This window comes from Amblyomma maculatum, chromosome 2 (genome assembly GCF_055883805.1).
Source record: "Amblyomma maculatum isolate TAMU_Amacu chromosome 2, ASM5588380v1, whole genome shotgun sequence".
NCBI classification, from domain to species: domain Eukaryota; kingdom Metazoa; phylum Arthropoda; class Arachnida; order Ixodida; family Ixodidae; genus Amblyomma; species Amblyomma maculatum.
Genome location: NC_139345.1, coordinates 217119816 through 217140838, shown reverse-complemented (window position 1 = coordinate 217140838; position 21023 = coordinate 217119816). Strand labels below are relative to the sequence as shown.

At 50.9% G+C, this 21023-nt stretch overlaps 2 pseudogenes; one reads left to right on the top strand and one right to left on the bottom strand.

The window, feature by feature from the left end:
- Window positions 1–476: 476 nt before the first annotated feature.
- LOC146201295 (uncharacterized) lies at window positions 477–3050 on the top strand (annotated as a pseudogene).
- Window positions 3051–3340: 290 nt separating this feature from the next.
- LOC146201294 (uncharacterized) lies at window positions 3341–5429 on the bottom strand (annotated as a pseudogene).
- Window positions 5430–21023: the final 15594 nt, after the last annotated feature.

Genomic DNA, 21023 nt, shown 5'->3' with positions numbered 1-21023 from the left:
GGCGACCGTCAGGTCGAACTCCTCAGCCAGCTGCAGGAGAAGTTGCCCGTTAGCGTCTGTGCGGCCGTCCAGCTCGCTAAGGTGGCCATTGAAGTCGCCGAGGATTATTACTTGCCTGCTGGCGGCTAGGCGACGCACATCCCGGCGCACAGTCCATCAACTGTAAATTCTCGGCTAGATGTTGCGGAGACAGGTAGAGCACGCACACTACAGTGGGATGCCCCATCACTTTACCTTCCACCCACAAGTGTTCCCGGCAGCCTTCTTCCTTTTTCACGTTGGGAGAGCGCCCCTAGCGGCGGCCGCTGAATCACATCTGGTGGTCCGGGCGGTTCGCGTGGCTCAGTCAGTTTGGTGTTCCGTGTGCCGGTGAACGGATGCTGTAGCTTTCGTGTTCTTCCGATCGTTCCGTCTGTAGTGTTTCGTTACGCCTTTGCCTTAAACACTGCGAACATTTTGTTTCTGTGCAATTGACAATGTTTTCGCAGCCGGATTTTGCGCAATTTTTGGACGAGGGCAATCAGTGGACCAGCAACCTGACTTCTGTGCCGCCGATCAGTGACAGCGTGATTGACGTGCACTTCGGAACATCAAACCGGCAACTGCGGAAAGGATGGGCATTTAAAGAGGAAAAATACATTCGCCGCATTGAATGTTGCATTCATCAGCATACGCCCGAGTGTAAACTGGTGATACTGCGAAGCATCTGTCTGTGCTCGATGAAGCCTGGGCACTACAGACAGGTCGCAGCAGTATGCGATGACGGACATGCAAAAGTAGCGCAAGCATACTGTGACTGCGTTGCTGGGTTAGTACACATTCTTTTGACTATTGAAAGGTCCGCTCATATATACTGCCCTGCCTTTCGTTTAGTCTTGAATCCCTCTGTCGAAACGGCGATATAACGAGTGGTGTGATGTATACGGTTTCTTGTTCTCGTAGCGCATTGAGCGATTATTTTTTGTTCCTTTTCTAAATCATAAATACTTTAAGCATTGGTACGGCCTGTTTCACACACCTATTTAACGCTGGATTTTTAAGCGCGCGGCGCCAGAGATCGGTTACGTGCATGTGTTACATTGGTTTCAGTATGATCGTCACCAGTGTATATTTTTCTCTGTGCAACCGCTGGATTCTAAACATGCACGAAGTATAATAATGGATACCTGCCAAAGTAGCATGCAGAAGCGCGTGCATAGAAGCCGTTTGCATGTATTCCAAAAAGGATGTTTTCGAACTGTTGTCAACGCGCTCTTTTGCAGACTGAGCCAGAGGTGCCAGCACGTCGCTGCCCTCCTTTTTGCTGTTCGCAGCATTCAGACGCCTTCGTGCACAGACATGCCATGCCGATGGATGGCACCAACACAAGGCAAGGCTATTTTACATTTTACTCAGCACTTGAACTACATTGTCTACCTACTTTTACAGGGAGAAATAAAATTCGGGCATGGTAGCTGATATGCGTGAAATGTTGCTGTGCTATCACGCGAGAAAAAAAAAAGACAGATACCCAATACCGCATCCTTCATTGTTTTTCTTTCATCTGATGCAGCAATCTTTCATTGGTTTCTTTCATGTTGCTTGCGCATCATTTTGTTGTGCTGCTATTTAAAGTGTGACATATGGGCATCCAGCATATGGTTATTGTTGCATTCAAAGGACATCTTCAGTCCAGTTTTGCATTTAGAGTTTGCTTCAAACAGCTGTATTTTATATGTTGAACTCATTGGTCATGTGGCTTGAGGCTCATGCATGGAGTTGCTGAGAAAGACAATAATAAGAGAAAAAATATATTTATTTGCTAAGTAGACTGCCTTGTGGACAGATTAATGCAAAGCGGTTCAAATATACACGGCGGCAGTGTTCTCTACAAGTGGCGATTTTTCTCACTTGCAGGTCAAAACCGTCTTTTGACAAAGCCTCTGGTTGACATAACCTTCAAAAAACACGTCGTCAACAAAATAGTGCCAGCAAAGCGCAAGCGACGACTGCCATCTGATTATTCATCGGCCATCTATTCGGACTGTTCAAGCTTCGCAAAGAAAATTGCTGAAGATGCACCACACTTAGTATGGAACAGATATTCCACAAGCAAACCAGCAGTACTCAGCAACACCAGTGTGATTTCGGACACAGAAGACTTACATTCAGTGAAATGTTTGGCAGAAATAAGGAGCCACTTTGAGCAGCTCGTCCCACTGACAACAGTTCAGCAAGAGGACCTCTGTTTGAAAACGCTTGGCCAAAGCGAAAATGCACTGTGGGCCGCTGAAAGGGCTGGTCGCCTAACAGCGTCAAATTTCAAGCGAATCCTTTGCTGCAGAAAACCTGAAGGACTTGTAAAGGATATTCTATATCCAAAAAGACAAGTACTCCACCACGACGACCCAAGAATGTATGGACTGCAGAATGAGGAAGTAGCTGTACAGCAGTACACTCAAATAATGCAGCTGTATGACAAAGATGTGACCATAAGCAACACAGGCCTCCATATTCATGGAGAATATTCTTTTATTGCTGCATCCCCAGACCGTCTTGAGACGGATGGAGGCATTGCTGGGCTTCTGGAGGTGAAATGTCCATCGTCAAAAGCTGGTCAGAAAGTGCTGGATGCATGCAGCGACAAAGCATTCTGTGCTGAAGTTATTAATGGAGAAGTGTGCCTAAAGCGTACACATGCATACTTTTACCAGATACAGGGACAACTTGGTGTCACTCGCAAAGCATGGTGTGACTTCGTGCTGTGGACTGGTCACCTCGAACTGCAGCACTCTGTATCAGTTCAGAGGATTTATTTCGATAGTCAAGTGTGGGATGAAATTCTGCACGGACTTCTTTATTTTTACAGAGCTGCAGTTATTCCAGAGATCATTACACGCCGCATAAAGCGCCTCGGATTTTTGTACAACAACTGGTGCTGGCTAAGTACCATTTCAGAAGTTCAAGGAAGGATTTTACATTGTTGATGAACTGGACGAGCCACTGAAGCTGAAACTTAGGAAGTTGAAATAAATATGTCTGCTTCCTTCATCGCACAGTGGCAAAAACAAGGCAAAGTGTATTGAACTTTATACACAGCATGTACTTTCCAACATCAAATTTGCAATAGACGTGACATTGGAAAAAGTGCATAGTCATATTTTCGCATATAAAGCATGTCCAAATTGCTTCTTGATTCCAAATCTTACACAAATGACTCGCATCATTCACTAAGGCCAACATACAGACAAGATATCAGTGGTTTCCTCTTTCATATGCTATTTAAAAGAAGTGAACATGAACACAAACATTAGGTGACCAGCATTAAGCTGGTCACCTAATTCTTCAAGAAGATCTCGCACGCGTCGAAGAATGGTGTAGTACTTGGCTCATGTCCCTAAATAGCAGTAAAACGTCACTTATTTCTTTCCATCGCCGGCGCAACCACCGTGAAAATACTTATACAATTATCAACAATCCTATTTCATCCGTTGACTCATACAAGTATCTTGGTATCCATTTAAGTAAAGATTTAACCTGGTCGCATCATATTCACCACATCACCAATTCAGCCAATCAAGTTCTAGGGTATTTGCGCCGTAACCTATCACTAGCTCCCCCTCCCATTAAGCTTCTTGCTTACATAACTTTCATACGTTCTAAACTTGATTACGCATGTGCTGCATATGATCCCCACTATACTAACCTAATCACCACGCTCGAAGCAGTCCAAAACCGCGCCGCCAGATTCATTTGCTCAGACTACTCTCGCTATACTAGCGTTACAGCACTAAAATCTCAGCTTAATCTCCCAACACTGGCCTGTCGGCGTAAAATCGCCCGCCTTTCGCTGTATCATAAATTTTATCACACTTCCGATCATGAAACTGCCCCGATAACACGCGCTCATCGCTTTTCTCGTCATAGTCACCCTAACGCCGTCTACCCTGAACGGGCCCGCACCGAAACATATAAAATGTCATTTTTTCTTCGAACAGCCAATGACTGGAATGACCTTCCATCCGAAGTGGCGGCCATCATCAATCGTGTTCTATTCAAAACCGCCATTGAAGACCATCTGTGTTCGTATTAACTTTTTGTTTGCCCACCCCTCATGTAATGTCCCCTGTGGACCCTTGAGGAAACAATAAATAAATAAAAAAGAACCTATAGTGTACTGGTGATCTACTCGGTGTCTGACTGTTCTCCATCCCTTTTGGTATTCAGCAATGGCCCACGGAAGTTTGACAGCCGAGCACATACAGCAAAAATTTGGTCTGCTATATCCAGCATATTGATGGGGAATGGTTTGTCAAGTATGTGATACTCTTTTATTCTTCGTATAACTCTCTCAATGTGCACTCTTGCACTTGCCACTTGTTTTGTCTCTCGAACATCTTTGGCACTCATCTGACGCTTCCCAGGGATGCGAAATGGAGGCATATAAAGGAGGCATATAACGGAGGAAGCAAGTCAGTAACTTTGAACCCTTTGTCAACCATTACCCCATCACCTGGCTCTAACAGATCTAGAACTCCACACTCCTCGACAATAGACCTGTCACTAGTTCCTCCGCCAAATAGCGGTGACACAAAGCTGATGTAACAGTCTGGTGTGGCCCCTACTAAACATTTCATAGTGTTTGCAAACTTGTAGTTTGAAAAGGTTTGTCTTTGTGCATTCAGACTTGAGTGCTTCTGGATGCGCACTTCTGTTGTACCTATAATAATCCGTGTGTTTGGATACTGCCTAAAATGGGGTGGCATATGTTGCTGCACTTCAGCAAGTGTTGGAAACATGGTTATAGCAGCCAGATCTTTGTGCAGAACAAGTATCTATTCAGTGAAAATGCGACTAAAGGTAGGCATGGAAACAGCAAAATTTCGTGAAATTTCTTTTGTTGCCATACCTGTTCGCAGACGTACTAGAACCATAAACATCTGTTCTTCCAGAGAATGCAAATTTTGATTTTCACTTCTGGCAAGCTTTGGGTTTCTTTCTACTACCAAATCGAGAATGTGCTTAAAAACACGTACAGATGACGGTCCGGTATAGTAAAGCAAGTCCTGTGGCGTTTTCATGTTCTCAAGGCACAACATTCTTGACTTCAGTTCATTATAACACGCCTGCCACTGACCAATACTTTCTTCTGCTGTTTTCAGCTGTGACAGAAGTTTACAGTTTTTGTCTTTTTCTCTAGCTAAAAGCGATTCAAGTTCTTCAATCCGCTTAAGCATATCTTCTGTCTTACGCTTTTCTGCTGTGGAATCATCAGTCATGACAGTGTCAGTTATGTCGTCTTCAGTGACACCATCCACGGCCATAGCTTGCATCTGATTGCTGTCGTGCTGTGGTGGGCTCAGTGAAGATGCCCCATCACTCGGATCACAACTCGCGGCTACTGTTTTTCTTTTCTTCGACCTTTCGAAGCGGGCGAGAGCCCCGACGCCGCTAGCGTTCTTGTGTTTAAAAATTGATGGCACGTAATCTGGATGGTCCACAAAACGAGAAGGCGCCCCTGCAAAAAAAGAAAAAAAAAAGCATGTATGTATACGAGAAATGCGCGTCAACCTGACCCTTTTAGGAACTGTGCACTGATGCTGCTCTAACCACTGCAGTTTTAGGAGTAACTAACGGAAAGCAAATGTATTCGAAAGCCCGGTCGGAGTACATAGTCGATCTCGCAACCTGATACCGCGCTGTGGAGGCACCGAGCTCCAGGCGCTTGTCGGCTGGCTAGCGAACGCACGAGAGTTTCGCTGAGGAAACGGCCGCTAGTATGCAATCTACTATACTGTGATGTCCTCAAATGGGCAAAATCCGCTGCAGAAAAAGTGGTCGAGGCGACTGTTTTCGCAGGAGAGTTGTTCCTACGCAGAAAGTATCCGGTGTTCTGGAGCTATCGCCACCGTTTCGGCGAACACGGTGGCCGCGGCGCGCGCATACTCCAGCGGGCATACTGTGCCTTCCACAGTTTATCTTTCACCCTCTCTTATAGGCTCTCTTCTATTCGCATGCGGCAGTGATAATATAGATGCAAAGAAAGACCAGCACGAACCTCGGAGACACGGACGGCAAAGAGGCAAACACGCACACATTGAACGCAGCGTTTGTATGCTTCTTCGCCCTCCGTGCCTCGTTCGCGCTATTGTTTGCGTCTGTTGAACCAACTAGCTCGACAAGTTTCCCATCCACATGGTACTAGGAGACAGGCCCGAGCAGTTTTCGCTTATTTCTTCATGCAGAAACTTCTAATGCTTCTACTACACATCAGCAAACGCACAACAGAGGCGTTGCATCCTGTTTCGAACTACAGCTTCTCGGAAGTACAAGAAAGCAGAAAAGGAGCCCTTACCAGTCACAAAGTGGTCGCTGCAGACACGCGAGTTGGTTGTTGGTTGCCACGAAGTCCCATCAACATTCACACGGCACATTGCCTGCACCCACTTTGCCCTTTTAGCTGCGTGCAGTGATGCCGCGGGGAATCTAAAAAATCTCACATTTCCTGGCTTTTTGCTAGAATTAAAGCACCCTACGGCGGCGCATCGCTGAGGCATCGCGTCGGTGATTTCAGCAGGCACGCAGAGCGCAAAGATGACGACAACAACAACGCAGCAGCGAAGTGACGAACGGAGCAGCCGGCCGCCCTTGCCGACGAACCACCAAAAAACATGGCGGTCGCGAACTTCCCGCAATGCATTGCGCGCGCATGCGCAGAGTGCCACCATGAAAAAGGTCCATTCGATCCTGCTGTGCCCGAAATACTGGCAGCGCTAGACGTTCGAACCAGCTATTAAATCCACATTTCACTCCACGGTGTCCATCATTCTTTCAAATGTGGCTGGGGCGTTACAGAGTCTGAATGGCATAACATTAAATTCGTATAGTCCGTCTGGAGTAATAAAGACGGTCTTAGGACGATCCGCCTCTGCCATGGGCACCTGCCAATACCCGGAGCGTAAATCGAGTGAGGAAAAGAATTCTGCGCCTTGCAAGCAGTCTAGGGCATCGTCGATTCGTGGGAGGGGGTACACATCACGACGAGTAATTTTGTTGAGGCGGCGATAATCAAAACAAAATCGTATGGAGCCACCCTTCTTCTTAACTAGGACAACAGGAGACGACCATGGACTACAGGATTCTCTAACTACTCCGCGTTGCAGCATGTCATCGACTTGTTGGGCAAAAACACGGCGCTCAGTCGGGGACACCCGATACGGCCGCTGATGGAGGGGTGGGTGAGCGCCAGTGTCGATGAGGTGGGAAACGGTTGTCGTGCGGCCCAAGGAAGATTGAGGAATGTCGAAAGAGGCGCGGAATTGGTGTAGAAGGTCAAGAAGTTGCTCGCGGTGGCGCGGTTCTAGAGCGCTGTCCACAGAATGGTCAAAAAGGTCCCGCTGTAGCGGATCTGAAGCCACACGAGTTGGAGTCAAGGCGTCAACTTGGCAAGCAGGGAATGACACATCATCAAAGGCGAACAGAAGGTCCACGGGCTCGATGTGGCCGAGGCACTCCCCTTCGATCAACATAGCGGGAGATGCAAGAGGATTGGCTACCAGATGTGTGCAAGCGCCGTTGTTCATGTCAAGGACGGCAAACGGCAGCGGTAAGTGGCGGCGGCGGCAGACAACGCTAGAGGGCACAAAGAGGACTGTAGTGGCGATGGTAAAAGAGGCAGTGAGGGGAACTAGAACAGCGCTAATGGGTGGGATTGTTGTGTCGTGAGCTACGAGGAGTTTGGCCGTAAAACGAGGACACGACTCTTGGAGCAGGGCATCAGACGGTGCATCACTTGGTTCAATGAGCTCTACTCGAGGATTGGCGCAGTCAATGATAGCATGATGCTGGGACAGGAAATCCCAGCCGAGAATGACGTCATAAGAACATGTGGGGAGAACGACGAATTCGATGATGTACAAGGCTGCAGCAATGACGACGCGAGCAGTGCAGACAGCTGTCGGCTGTATACTGTGAGCGGATGCGGTACGAAGCGATAGTCCCTCGAGAGGCGTAGTCACTTTTCGGAGGGAGCGGCAGAGTTTTTGGCTGATAACTGATACAGCGGCACCAGTGTCGACGAGCGCAAGAGTATGAACACCTTCAACGATGACAGCAGTAACATTCGCGGGATTAAGACGAGAACTTTGAAATTCTGTCGAAGACGCAGTTCGTGCCTCGCGAACTGCGGCGGTTAGTTTTTTTTTTGTTTTAGAACATAGTGCAGGCCTACAGTAGGCCCAAGCAGGAGGGGCGAATACATAACATATGCAAAAAGAACAGGATTAGCAAAATTGAAAAATGTTAAATACAAGTTGTAACACAAAATACAACAATAAATACAAGGCTCAGATGCAAAATACAAAAAGTAAACGTAGAAATAAATGGCTTTCAAATTAAATGCTGTGAAGAAAACATTGAGTCAAAAGAATCAGCTCTGGTTAAAAGATCTGGCGGACACCTGTTCCACTGAGTTTTCCGGCTGAGTAGCGGGTCGTCGGCGCATTGGCGAAATGGAGCGGCGACGTGGTGGTGGCGAACGACGAGGCAGGAAGTCCGGAGGGTCAGGGGGTGCTGTTGGAGGACCCGATGTGACGGGGAACTGGGGGGCCAAATAAGGTCGCGCAGGCCGTGCAGCAAAGGCCATATTTATTCGGCGCCGGCAGTAGCGTGTATACTGTGCCCAGGGATGCCGCAGTGGTAGCAAATAGGCGTGTTGTCTGCAGTGCGCCATGGAGATGGTGTCTGACGCAAGGGGGGAGCAAAAGCAGTTGGTACAGAACGCATAGGGGGCGAAACATAGGCATATGCTGGCTCAGGAGGTGGACTTGAAGTAACTTCGGCATACGTGCGACGCAATACATGAGGAGGAGCCGGCGCGAATGCTGGAGCGTAGCTCAGTGGCGCAACGCCGGACGATGAAATTGTGGGCGTGGGGAACGGCATTGAGGGTGTGACCGGAGCTGATTGAGGAGCAGTATTAGGGACGACTTCAGATACATGTTGCTGGATTGCACGGCGAAGCTCCGGAACAAGGCCAGTTGGTGACGGCTCCTTAACATATGGCTGCAAGGACAGTTGTCGCGCGACCTCCTGAAGTACAAAAGCCTTGATGTCTTCAGAGAGGCTAGATGACTCCCTCTCCGCGGCTAGTCCAGCAAGTGATGCTTGAGGATGGCGAATCAAAACACGCTCCTTGCGGAGTTCGTCGTAGCTTTGACAGAGGTCGTAGATTTCCTTGACCGTAGTGGGGCCTTTGGCGACGAGCATGTTGAAAGCGCCGTCATCAATTCCTGTGAGGACATGACGTTTCTTAACGGCCTCGGTCATGGTCGGGTCAACGCGGCGACACAAATCAACAATGTCTTCAATGTAACTGGTACGGGCAGTCGCAGTCGCGACCGAAGACGCTGTCCCGCGCGGAGTCTTCGGACAGCGGGGCGGCCAAACACATCAGAAAATTTTGTTTTGAAATTCGCCCAGGTGGTAAAGTCCAATTCGTGGTTTCTAAACCACAGATTAGAGACGTCGCTCAAGTAAAAGATGACATTACTGAGCTTACGATTGTCGTCCCAGTTATTGTGACGGCTGACCCGCTCGTAAGTAGACAGCCAATCGTCGACGTCGTCATCGCTGCTTCCACTGAAGGAAGCGGGGTCCCGTTGACGAAGGGCACCTGTGCAGGCGACTGGCGGAGGTAGGTGCAATGAAGTAGGCTCCGTAATTGGGGTAGTCAATGTTCTGCTGCGAAGATCCAGGGCGAGATGGGTACAGGGAACCTAAGATTGACCTCCACCAAGTGAAATGTGGATTTAATAGCTGGTTCGAACGTCTAGCGCTGCCAGTATTTCGGGCACAGCAGGATCGAATTACCAGCCGCAGGGCACAGCTTCAGCGCGAGAGAGATGGGCGCCGGAGACAAGCGATGATGATGGCGATGCCGCAGCGTTGTTTGTTCTTTGTCTTCTTTACAAAGCAACCGCTTTTCTCTATGGCACTTATTAACCAAGCTTACGACATTTTTCTTTTAACCATAAGCGAGCAGTTAGTAGGCATATTCGTTGGATGGTCTCGTCGTTCTCTTCAGCCTCGCATATCGCCTTCAGGACTCTTAATTTGCGTTAAAATAAAGGTAATTTTCATTATTATTAGCACAAAAAGTATCAAAATCCAATCTATTAAGTCAGCGAAGTTTCATGCACCACACTGAGCCATCGAATAAAGTTTTGCATTGGTAAGATGACTATGTAAAAAATAGATTTACTTTCCACGTTGTAAACTGTTTTGCCACTTAATTACTTGCGGCACTAAAAGCGCCGTTAACATAATGGCGTTTTCGTCAATTTGCCTCACGGAGGGGACAGATCCAAAAGTTTTTTTTTCGTTTGCGCTGAAACATTTTCCTAATTCTCTGAAGAATGCGCATGCGTAAACGTTCAAGCATCAAGGAGAAAGCACGCGACTGCACAAAGAGATCTGCAGCAGCCCAGCACGTGCAGAGCTGACCCCTTTCAAGAGCCACTCGCGCAGCTGTTCAATGGGAGGGGGAACCGGCGTGCCCGGTCAATTATCGGGACGCCGCCGAAGAGGGCGCATTTCACTGGCGCTTGCAGCGCACCCCTGCGAAGCCGCGGTCCCCTATATGAAAAACGCACTTCATGTCATTCATATTGTGAGCACTGTGGCGCTTCATCTTCCACACGGCTGAACGTGCTGCTTCATCTTCATCCTGCTCTCTCTTGTAGATATACCCATCGTCATCACGGAGTGTGGTTGGCTACAGTGTGCGACCAGGGCTTTAGGCATGGCGGAAGGAAAGCTGACGTCATTTTTTTGAAGCCGGCGCGGCCGCGCCGCGACCGGACGCTGCAACGTCTCTCCTCCTCCTTTACCCTTTCTCCGCGACGCTCACGTACCTGGGGCCCTAAGCAACGCTGTTGCTAGTGGCCCGAATTTTCATAGCAACAGCGTCGCCGTTGCTAATGGCCCGACTTGGCTAACCCTAAATTTTGACATCACTTCCGCCATACTTTCTCCAATGCATTTGAAATGGCAAGGGCATCTCCTAGGTTGTTTCCTTCCTCCATGGCTTCAGGTCTCAATAAAGCCTGATCCGCCGAGTCCGACCTTCGCGTTACCTTACACGTGGAGGAGGCCTCGTGCGCCTTGATTTTCCCGCTGCTTCGTAACCTGCGTCCACCTGGAGCTCCGTTCTGGCCGCCGTTTGACCCCAACCACCATCGTCATGACCCAAGAGGGCCACTCTGCTGTTCTGGCTTCTACCAACTATACCCCAGCTCCCCTTGCCACTTGGACAGTCAGCAGCCGTCAGCGCGACCCGCAGATGTTCGCCGATCTCCGCGGCGACGACGCTGCATGATGACTGGCTCGACAACTACGACCGGGTCAGTGCTTTCAACCGGTGGGACGATTCTCTTAAACTAATTAATGTGTCCTTTTATTTAACGGATGTGGCCAAAACGTAGTTTCTAAACCATGAATCGACCATTCCGGACTGGGCTACCTTTAAACAAAAGTTACGCCAGATTTTCTGCTCTCCTACTGTTCGCTCCGCCAAGAAGAAGCTAGAAGCCCGACTTCAGCGGTGCAATGAGACCTATACATCTCTTATATAGAAGACGTTCTTGCACTGTGCCGGCGCATAAATGACACCATGCCAGAGGCCGAGCGGGTTCGGCACGCCCTTAAAGGTATTGGGCCACTCGCGTTTAATGCCCTGGCCGTGCAGAGCCCTACAACCATCGACGCCATCATATCGACTTGTCAACGCCTTGACGAACTAGTCAATACGCCTGCAGCCTGATCCCACTTCCTTTGGTTTCACTGCCGACAATGACCTCCATGCGCTTATTCGCGGATTAACTCATGAAGAGCTCTCGGCTCAAGGAAATTTGTGCCGCCCTGCATCTGAGCCACATCCTTCAAGTGCCGGCCTGCGTAGCATTGTCAAAGAAGAGCTGGCCACAATGGCTTCTTCCCCCCCAACACCGGTCGCTCCTACCATCCGTCATTTGCCAACGTACGCCCAGGTCACGTCCTTGCCGCCTGCAGTTGGAGCGCCTACGCCACCGGCGCCTACGCCACCGGCGCCTACCACTGCTCATGTCGCCGCATTGGCACCACCTGCCGCGGCGCCGACATACTACCCCACCTGGCGCCCAGCCCGCTCTGTATGTTATTACTGCGGGTACCGATCGAGGCCATATGTCCCGCTTCTGTCGTCGCAGGCTCCAAAATGAACGCCGCGGCTACGACGCATTTGAAGCAGACTACCCTCCTCGCTTCTCCGGCTCTAACCACCGTTCATTCCCTGATTGTCCCCGACGTTCCTCACCCCCGCCAGAAAGCCCCGCTCCGCCTGATGGTTACAGACCTTCAAAACGCCGTTCTGCTTCGCCTTTTCGCCGCTCAACCTCGCCGCTCCGCCAAGCTTCTCTGACGACACCCCTCCTATCGGAAAACTGACCACTGCAGTTTTAGGAGGGAAAACTGCATTCTTCGGTCATCCCAAAAATCCTCCGGAACGTCCCTCGAATATGATTTTAGTTTGGATTGAAGGTTGTGGTTTTCTACGTGGACATAGGCCGCCAACCACCGCGGGTTCGAGCGTCGCGCGAGTCGAAGCCCCGATCAGCCGTCACCACGCGCACACTGAAACACCACAGCGTGCACTCAACCTCCGCAGGGAGGAGAGCGCTTAGCTGCAAAACACAAGCCTCCTAGTGACACAGAAGACGTTTATTGAACGCCGTCCACCAGCGGTACACAAACACTCAGTCACCGCGTCCCAGGAGCGCGCGAGGAGCAAGGCTCCTCTGCACGCACGCAGTGACAATGAATGCGCGCCGCAAGCACGCAAGGGCGTGCTGTGATCTCTCTCTCGCAGTGACCAAAGGGTTCATTAGAGAGAGAGAGTGGGCAACCACCGCAAGGTACGCCTGTCGCGGATCGTTGGATCGCGATCGACAGGCTCGAGCTTCGCTCTCAGGTACGACCCGGAGCAGACGAACTCGAGTACACACTGGTCTGCGCGGACAAAGGCCGGCAGACAAGAACAGTAGCGTACGCACCTTGCGATGTCTCGGAAGGGTCTCAGCTGCACTCGGACGGTCGCGCGACCGTCGAAGCGGTGCCGTGTTCCCGCCAAAAGGCGCCAGTGAAAACAGCCACTGGGACGCCAGGGCGGAGCTGTGGCCGAACGACAGTGAAAAGTCGTCCGAACCTCTCTCCGCCGCCTCAGGCGGGAGAAAGGGAACGAGGAGAACAACATGGCACGGGCGGCGGCCGCTCAAAGGGCAGCCGCGGCAAGCCCGAATCCCACAAGGTTTATCTGTTGAGGCTTTGGTTTACACGGTTGCCGCTGTTTCTGATACACACTGACCTGTGCTCCCGCTTGCGAAAAGTGAAAACACCTTGGGTTGACGCTAGGGGGCCGGAGCGAATGGACGCGTCTCTGATGGGCTCCGGCGATTTTCCTAATTAGTGGCCTCAGAAGTTCTCTAAAGCACTTCCAGATTTTTTGAGATCATCGTGAGTGTCTCAAGACTACCCTGGACCACCATCATCTGGTTACTGTGCGCCGTTCCCCTGGAATCAGGCCGATATTGGGACTTAGGCCCCGACATCATTGCTAGGCCTAGCGTCCTAGGCCTACCCTCCCACTATGCTCAACGCATACATGGTCGATGGAGAAGAGATCTCCCCGGAAGAAGCCACCGACAGCAGCTGGCGTGTAGTGCACGACAGATGCGCCCGAAACTCAAGAAATCCTTCACTCAAGAAATCCATCACCCTCCAGTCGGAGATGAAGGAAACTACCTCGCAAGTGCCTCGCAGGCGCACGCCTCGCCCACCGCCATTACCAGCCAGCGACTACAAGGTTATTATTCGTCTTCGCGGGGGCCTTGACTGCTCCAAGATTCCTGCTCACGCTCTTCGCCAAGCCGTTCTGCAAGCCTCGAAAATCTCAACTGCTGAAGCAAGTACTGATATATTTCGACCTAATCCCGTCAATAACACCCTCCTTATCAGCACGCCTAACATGCATCATACTGAAGCTTATCACAAAATTAAAGCCCTCCAGTTTAACAATACTACCTACGACGTTGCCACGCACGTCGCTGATCCCCTGAATTCGTGCAGAGGCATCATCCACGGAATTCCCTTGGACCATTCCGCAGAGGAAATCACTTCTAGTCTTCTTGACTTTGACCGGCACGATACCATCATTATGGGTCGGCGTATGGGCTCTACCGAGTCTGTTCTGATCACATTCCGTGGCATCAGAGTCCCCTTTTACATACTTTATCAAGGATGTGTAACCCGCTGCGTTCCCTTCAGACGCAAGGTTGAAGCCTGTAACCTCTGTCGCAAGCTCGGCCATCGTCCGGACGTCTGCCCCGGTACAGACCTTTCGCTGTGCCCGCGATGTGGAGCACATAATCCAGCCATGGACCATGACTGTGAGCCCTCCTGCGTTATTTGTAAAGAAAACCATCAAACTGGCGCTCCGCAATGCAAGCGCCGTTTCAAGACGCGCCCTGTGTTTGCCAGGCCAGACAATGACCCCGCGTCCAGCGTTCGCAGTAAAGAAGCTAGCGTCCGTGGTCCCTCATCCGGCGTTCGTGACATAGTGTCTGGCGTTCGAGACCCCGAGTCTGAGGCATCTACGTCGAAAGCCAGTGAGTCCTCAGCTCGCATCAAGGAGACCCAGGAGGCGCTGTCGGCGCGGCAAGCCACACCCGAGAAAGGAGCCGGCCCTGCTAAAAACGGTGAGTTGTCCGTCCAAGCAGCCTCCGCTACTTCACCCAATCCAACCCCTAACCCTCCCATTCTTCCCATTACACCTCAAGAGGCAGTGAAACAATATATACGTTCCGCCGAATTTCGGTCAGAAGTTACTAGTATAATCAACACCATAGCTGCCGAACAAATCGGAGCGATGCAGAAACAGCTCATACAAGCCCAGGCACAGCTCATACAATCCATGACCGAGAGGATAGAAGCCACGATCAACACACGCTTGGACAAACATGAAGCCGGCATCAACAAGCTTTTCGAACTTGTACCCCATCAGGAATTGCCTCGCAAGCAGCGCGTAGTTCAACCCGAAGCCTGCTCTCATTCAGCGTCTGCAGCTCAGAAACATGGCACAGAACAATAGCACGCGAAAACGTCGGCAGCGACGCCAATCCACTACGCAAACAGAAACAATAATTTGGCAATGGAACTGCCGCAGCATACGCAGAAAACAAGCGCAACTAGCAGCATACATCGCAAAGTCCCCTAATCCCCCGCATGTCATCGCTCTGCAAGAGACGGAAACAAATCGCATTCATATCCGTGGTTATCGCACAGCAGCCCTTACGTCACGTACGGCAATCCTCACACTCGCATCAATGCCGGTGCTAGACCGCACACCGACAAGCACGCCTGACAGTAAAGACACTCAATATACCGCGATAGAGCTCAGCTCACGCGGGCAAACAAGCAGCCTCACAATTATTAACATATACAGCAACCCTAAAGATAAAGGCAGATCTATTCCGGGAATCCTGGGCTCCTTTCGCACCTCCCAACTCCTTGTGGTGGGGGATTTTAATGCACGCCACACGCAATGGGGATACACCTCAGACGCACCCAAAGGTAACCTAATATCTACCGCAATGGCTGATCATAACCTCGGCCTGATCACAAACCCCACTGTACCTACTCGCATCGGCACAAGTGTCACTCGTGATACCACGCCGGACCTCACATGGGCCTCACCAAATTTAATTGTTAAATCTCATATGGTGCTACAAGACAGCCTTGGGAGTGACCACTTCCCTGTGTCCACTACTATCGCTTACGATTCCAAGATTTTCAGCCCTCGCACACACCTTCTCACCGACTGGGATAAATTGCGCTCATACTTGGCAGCTGACTCTATCGAAGTCCCTACTGTCACCGACTGGACAGACCGCCTGGTGGAGGCCATCCGGGTGAACAGCAAACGCATTAAAAATACTCCTACTGCACCGCAGGTTGATCCGCACCTGGCTCATCTATGGGAGGCCCGACAGGGACTTCTCAAACGCTGGCGTCACCAGCGACACAATCGTAAATTGAGACTCCGCATAGCCGCTCTCACTCGTGAGGCAGAAGAATACGCCAACGCCTTAGCCCGTGCAAACTGGGCAACCTTTTGTAACGACCTCAAGGGTACATTAAGCACTAAACGCACGTGGGCCCTCCTACGCGCTCTTTTAGATCCAACAACCACTAAAGCACAGACACAAGTAAACACACAACGTCTGATACAGCTAGAACTCCAAAAAGGCACCGACGTAATTGGTCAACTACGGGACACCTATATACCCATATCCCTTCAGTCAGCAGATCCACTAAATCCACCTCCGCCTAACTCCGAACTTGATGCTGACATCACCTTAAGTGAAGTTCGCCGAGCACTCCTTAAGATTCGCCGCTCCACGGCGCCAGGACCGGACGGCATAACGTACAAGGCATTACTCAATCTGGACGAAGTCTCTCTCCAGAAACTCACGGAACTCTTTAATAACCACTGGCACGCTGGGACGCTCCCATCAACCTGGACCCACGCCAGCATGCGATTTATACCCAAACCGGGCAAATCCCTCACTCTTCAAAACCTGCGCCCTATATCCTTAACGAGCTGTGTCGGCAAGCTCTTCGAGCATGTCATTCTCAATCGTCTGCAACCGTTCCTAGAAGCAACGGGCTTTCTCTCCCATGTTCAATTTGGATTCCGCCCAAACCTCTCGGCACAAGACGTACTTCTCGCCCTTAAAGAGTCTCTCTTATACACTAAGCGCCGTACAGCCTCTACGCGCGCCATACTGGCCCTGGATATTCACAAGGCATTCGACACGATAAGCCATGACCATATCCTGACGACATTAGCCACCACGGGCTGCGGCACGCGCATATGGCAGTATGTTCGGGCCTTTCTTCAGGGCCGCACGGCACAAATTTACCTTGGGGATATTGCCTCCCAGCCTTTCCCCCTGCCTAACCGCGGAACACCTCAAGGGGCGGTCCTATCACCGCTACTTTTTAACGTTGCACTAGCGCCATTAGCAAAGGCCCTTGCTGCCATCCCAGAGCTCCACACAGCCTTATATGCAGATGATATAACCCTCTGGACAACAAGCGGATCCCTTGGAACAGCCCAGGATATCTTGCAGTCTGCCATAGACATCACCACCACCTATCTAGAAAACACAGGCCTCCGATGCTCCCCAACTAAATCGGAACTAATGCAGCTTAAACCCTTACCCGGTGATCCCCCCATTGAACTTCACATGTACGGAAACCCAGTGCCCATTGTGTCTCAGATGAAGATTCTCGGCCTTCTCATTAACAACGCACTTGATGCAACTGCCACCCTTCAACTCTTGCAAAGACAGACTAAGCAGGTTGCTGGACTAATCAGGCGTGTGGCTGCGCGCAACCATGGGCTGTCGGAACGCGAAACCCTCAATATGACCAACGCGTTAATCATTAGCCGAATCACCTACCACCTCCCATATCATATACTCACTCAGCGCCAAACAGAGCAGGCGGACATCCTAATACGCATGGCCGTAACCTCCGCCCTACGTCTTCCACGGACGGTTAGCACAGAACGTCTGCTGGCCACTGGTACTCACAATACAGTGAACGAATTAATAGAAGCTCAACGCACCAACCAATTAGTCCGCCTGAGTCGCACGGAAACAGGACGATGCCTACTGCGACAACTCCGTCTCAATCCACCCATCGCCACCCCAGCAAGTGCTACACCTTTCATGATCTCTCCGGGCACGCAGGATCACATATACCAGAAGCCCCTACCACGCAACATGGGCGCTTGCCTTTATCAGGGAAGACGGAAAGTTAGAGCCAGCTATTACACCAAAAGATACCGCAACCGCTCTGATATCCTCTATGTCGACGCGGCAGGGAATTCTAAAGTTGGATTTTTCACTGCAGTCGCTGCCTACGAAGATGGCAGAGTGGGGGCCGCCGCCACTATTCGAACTAATTCGCCTGCAGAAGCGGAAGGAGCCGCCATCGCACTCGCGCTTGCCCATTCAGCCATTGACGAAGCTATTACCGAAATTTGTACAGATTCTCAGGCGGCATACCGCCACTACCTAAACGGCGTGGCGACACCGGCCGCGCATCATATTCTTACCACCGCCACCTCTCTCGACCGAACGGTTAATCTAACGTGGATCCCAGGGCATGCCTCGATCCCCGGTAATGAGCGCGTTCATGCGCTGGCTCGAGAACTCTCTACCCGAGCCCCGGATGATCAGGCACCCAACTCCGCGCAGGAGGCCGCATCGGTCCTTTCTACATACCACCAAATCACCACATTCTACAAACACAAGCGCATGACACTGCCACCACCCCACAGCACCTTGCCACCCTTATCCAGTGCTACATGGCGACAATTGCAGACGAATTGTTTCATTTCCCCCTACCGTCTCTCATGTCTTCACCCTGGCTTGCCCCCTCACTGTGACACCTGTGGCGAGCCAAAATCCTCACTTTTCCACTACCTGTGGGAATGTCCTTCTCCCCAGGCAGTGCCCCCCATCCCCCATCCCACCTTTTCTTCCTGGGAGGCTGCTTTGCGGACAGCTCAACCCGCCGGTCAGAAATGGCTGGTCGATCGGGCTCTATGTGAAGCCAAAGCCCGTGGACTCCTGGACTAGTAGGAGACCACCCTGGAAGACTTTTTTTTTTTTTAAATAAAGTTGTTTCCATCCATCCATCCATCCACCTTACGATTGACCTGAACTCCGTGGAGCTAATGGTGCAATAATTCGGCCTTTTGCTAAGTGTACTGTGCGAGTTTTTGTTGACGGTGTCCGCCACCATGTACAATTTGTCGTGATGTCACCGTGCACTTACCCAATTATTTTAGGCTGAGATTTCTGTCTGCCGCATCAGCCAGCATTTCGTGTCGTGACATGGTGATTTACATGAACGAGAGCGATCAGTCTTCTGAACCTCCCGAGCGCCGTCATCGCCTGCTTGCCGCTACTGACTCAGTGTTGCCCCTGGAGGCGAACAACTTGTCGCGCTTACTTCTACTGACATTGATAACGGAGATGTGCTAATCGTGCCTTCTGATCGCCATCTAACCTGTGGAATCGCGTTACCACCAAGTCTTGTTCGGTTTGAGCATGGCACAGCGCTTGTCGCTGCTTCGAACACTTCCCCAGAGCCCATTGTGCTGACTAAAGGGACATGTTTTCTTTGTACCCTGGACATTCACCCGGCGTCCCGGAGTCCTCCACTGCGGCGTTTCTCATAGCCTGAGTCGCTTTGGGACGTTAAACCCTACAAACCAAACCAAACCAAACCTCACCACCCTTACCGCCCCCTCTTCCTCACCAACAGCTTCTTCCGATGCCTCTCTCTGTGTTCTCTTTGGCACCATCAATCCTGGCCTTCCTGCGACTCACCGCCAAGCTTTGCAGGAGTTAATTCGAAAACACCAAGCCTCCTTTGATGTCACTTCTCCGACCTTGGGCCGAACTTCTTCTGCACAGCACCGCATTATTACAGAAGGTACTTCTATTGTTAGCCGCCGCCCTTACCGTGTTCCTTTATCAGAACGTAAAATCATAGATAATGTGAATGATATGCTCCGACGAGACATTATTCGGCCCTCAGCTAGCCCCTGGTCATCTCCGGTCATCTTGGTCAAAAAATAAAGGATGGGTCCGTGCGTTTTTGCGTTGATTATCGTTGAAGTGCAGCGGTGGCGTAGCGGTAGAACATCCGCCTCGCATGCAAAAGGGCCGGGGCTCAAATCCCGGCGCCGCGCAATTCTCCACTGGATGAAAAAAAAAAAAATCCGCGTGTCGATGGAATTGCATAAACAGGCTCGGGGTGCGACCTGATGCCGGTGAACACCTCCGGCAACGCACTCCCTCACCAGAACAGGAGTTGGCCACCCTGGTGCAGTAATTGGCCACAACCTCCTATGATAAGCTCCATAAAACCCCGGCCCTCAGTCACCAGCGGCTGCGGAACAACTGACCACGGCGGCGGTCAGACCTGTGACGCAGCAGGGGGTGCTAAGAAAGCCTGGCTCCGCTGGACAGGCCGCCATTGGAAACTGACCCTGGCAACGTTTAATGCTAGAACCCTAGCTAGTGAAGCTAGCTTAGCAGTGCTGTTAAAGGAACTAGAGGGCATGAAATGGGATGTCATAGGGCTTAGTGAGGTTAGGAGGCCGAATGAGGCATATACTGTACTGAAGGATGGGCATGTACTGTATTATCGAGGTTTACCAGATAGGCGACAACTAGGAGTAGGTTTCCTTGTCAGTAAGTATATAGCGGATAATATAGATGAATTCTATAGTATTAATGAGAGGGTTGCAGGCATCGTAATTAGGCTTAATAAGCGGTATAAACTGAAGGTTGTACAGGCCTATGCACTTACATGTAGTTATGATGACCAGGCAGTTGAAAGCTTCTATGAAGATGTAGAATCGGCAATGCGAAAAGTAAAGAAGCAGTATACTATACCACGGCCGGTCTCGAGGGAGAGCGCGTTTCTCTCTTCTCTTACGGCCTCTCCAATGGGGTCTGTTTCCACCGCCCGCCGCGCCTCGGTGGGGTCGCCACCGCCCCACTGCTGCTAACTGCTGCTACTCCGCTACAGCCGTTCACGCGCAAGGGAAACGCGCGCTCGCTCTTCGTGGTACGCAACAGTACACCATCGGCGCGTCGAAGAGTCGGCGGTGAGCAGTCCACACAACACGTAATCAGAGCAAGCTTGGAACGGGTCGAAATCCACACCAAAATTCACGGCACGAAGCACAACGCTGGCTGCAGCGGCATAGTGCGATGAGTGCACGCGGCGTGTGCACCAAGTACAAGGGAACAAAACGCGAGTCTCGAGAAAAAGCCGGCAAAGCACGGGCTGCCGATCGCTTTGCGCTCAGGCGAATGGAAGGAAATGGAAGTTAGGTTGGCGCGCTTTAGCGCATGCGTTCT